Below are 2,789 nucleotides of genomic sequence, written 5' to 3' on the forward strand. Positions count from 1 at the left end.
CCCCGTCGCCGGGCTGCGGGGAGCTGGCGGGGGTCCACGGCTGTCCCGGTCGCTCCCCCCGCCCCCGCCCTCCCCGCACGTTACGGGATGATGCTCGAGGAGCATTTCCTGTTAATCACGGCGAAATCCGGGACGGGGCAGTCCAGCGAAAGTGCTCTCGCCCCTCGCCCCCCGGGGGCCGCTCCCCGTTGGAGGCTCCGGGCGGAGGGCGGGGGGACGTCGGAGCGGGGAGCCCCCGGCGGGTCCCGGTCCAGGCGGGAGGAGCTCAGCGAGCGCCGCTGGGGACAACCCCCCTAAACCCCTCTCACTCGTGTAACACCCGTGTAAAGAGCTTTAGGAAGCCGAGGCACCGTCGGGGGCTCGGCCTCCTGGGAAGCCCCAGGGGCCACATGGATGGATGGGAGCTCTGGCTACTTCCCAGAGTCCCAGAAAATACCATGATTTGTCTCATTCTGTAGATTTTAACCCCGCCGGGCAATCGGGGGGAGGAGGGGGGTGAGCAGCATACTTCTCCTCTCTAGTCTATTAGAGCCGTTACATTAATTAGTGTTTACTCCAGACTAAATACAGCGAGAGAGATAAGAGTGGCTGCGAACGAGGCATGCTTTCTATAGATAACCATGAACTAATCTGATCTCCTATTGTTCTCCGCTCCCTTTGCGGCCGCGGTGCCGGGCCTCGGCCGATGGGATGGCGATACCGGGAACGCGTGTCCTGCGGGGGAGAAGCCCCACGGTCCTACGGGCTGGGAGGAGGAGGCACCTCATAACCCTGATTATTTCAGGAACTGACTTTCTCTCCCTGCCTTCCCTGCTTTTCAAACCTCATGGAGGATTACAACCTAGTTTTCCAATATAATTTTTTTTTTTTCATAATTTTTATTCCTAAAGGCAAGAAAGAGGAGCAAATTCGACCCCCAGGCTGGCTTATGGGGGGATACGAATGGCACCCTCTCCCTCCTTTTTCAGCACTGTTGCTTTTTTTCAGAATCTCCAGTTGCCAAAGACTGTCCATTAACAGTCTCAACAAAGTACAGAGTAATAGGTGCCCACAGAAACCACCTTCTGCTGCCTTAGTGGGTGCTTTTGTGACAAAAAAAAGCCCATAAACCCTGATACAGTTTGAGACGCCACCATGGGACACATCTGCCGTGTTTCAAATCTTGTAACGACAACTGTTAGTAACAGGTGGACTCCTTTGTAATTTTTTTAAGCTTATTAAGCACGGCAGCTATAATAAAGCTTAGGTCCCGCCAGTGGCGAGGGGGTGGGAGGGGGAAGGAAAGCAATCCAAGATAACATTTTTGTATTTCCAGAAAAAAAAAATCAAAATACCATCTTTAATATTAGGAAATCCTGAAGTGATTTTAATATGACTAGACTGAAGTCCTTTATTTCTCATCAGATTTTGTTGGAATTGCAAAGAAAGCCATTGAAATACCACTTTAAACAATAGCGGCAAAATGAATGCCGTCACGCAAATACCACTTTCCATATTTTCCATCCCTCTGTGCACACACCTGTTCAAACCAAAGTTTGAGCTAAAGCCACCTACCCCCCAGCCAGCAGCTGGTGGGGTTTGGGGGTGCAGCCTCAGTGCAGATTATGGGGGTGTGGAAATTGCACAGCGACAGCGGGGAAGGGGGGGGTAACAGCCAGAGGGAGGGGAAGAGGAACCGATCCTAGGGAACTGGCTAAAATAAAGCAAATGCAACCCCCAAAAGTGGTAGAGGAGCAGCACTGGAGAAGACAGATGTGCATCCTACACGCTGCTGGCAGCTGCTCACATCTGCTGAGCGGGGAGAGGAGAAAGAGTGCCTTTGAGGAGAAAAGCCAGAGATGGAGAGAGGCTACCCACTGCCTGCAGGGACCTTCCAAGCGCCAGACAACAGAAGGACTCCTCGAGGCCCGTTTTAATGGCCTGCAGCCTTGTTCAGTGTGAGGGGTGGTGGGTTCTGCCCCCGCTGGGTTTGTAGGAGACCAGCTGCTGGGCTCAGATTCTAGGTGCTGTACAAACACGTACAGAGGGACCACCCTCTCGCAAAGAGCACAGCCCTGTGTGCAATCCACACCTCGAAAGCACGGGCAGCCACAGGAGAGGAATGGCCCGGTTCCTTCTTTTAACCAGTAATTTCTCTTCCAGCCAGTGCCCCGTCCTCAGCACCCGCCGAACCTCCGTGACCTCAGAGATGCTCTGTGCATGTCGGGCACAGCACCCCCCTCACCCAGAGCTGCAGCTCTGCTCTGCAGACGTACCCACCGCACAACTCGCTCTATCTCCCGCTGCCTGCCTGGGACACTTGACCCCGGGGTGGTTCCTTCCCCTGCCTTTACTCCAGTCCGTTAACAGTCTCACAAAGCAGGGAGTAAGAGGTGCCCACGGGAACCACCTCCTGCTGCCGCGGGTGTCGGGCAGAGGAGCCCAGAGCCCGGGGTGCCGGTGGCACAGGGCAAGGGGGAGCAGGAGGAGGCGGCAGGGGAGGGAAGACCCCACGGCTGGGCCAGGACACCCGCCCCTCCTCGCCGCGTTTGCCCCACGGCGGTGGCGCAGAGGGAGAGGAGGGGGCGACCGGCACGGGAGGGCGGCTGCGGCCCCCGGGGGGGACGGGAACCAGGGCGATGGGGCGGCGGGGCCGAGCGCCCTGCCCGGGGGCTGCACCGGGGCGGCCGGAGCCTCCCTGTGCGGGCAGGGCCCGCCTCACCGCCCCGGCAGCGGGGCCGGCTCGGGATTTAATCCGGTTACAGGGGGGGGATTAGCGCGGGGGTTTAAAGGCCGGGGCGGCGCGGGGG

The 2,789-nt window shown here is 57.8% G+C and overlaps 1 protein-coding gene across 1 annotated transcript in view; it reads left to right on the forward strand.

Annotated features, from left to right (window-relative positions):
- The window catches only part of LOC106886937 (guanine nucleotide-binding protein G(I)/G(S)/G(O) subunit gamma-11-like), a 5,543-nt gene that overhangs the window by 140 nt on the left and 2,614 nt on the right, over positions 1–2,789 (forward strand). The window lies entirely within an intron of this gene.

This window comes from Calidris pugnax, unplaced genomic scaffold, assembly GCF_001431845.1.
Source record: "Calidris pugnax isolate Ruff unplaced genomic scaffold, ASM143184v1 scaffold76, whole genome shotgun sequence".
In the NCBI taxonomy this organism is placed as follows: domain Eukaryota; kingdom Metazoa; phylum Chordata; class Aves; order Charadriiformes; family Scolopacidae; genus Calidris; species Calidris pugnax.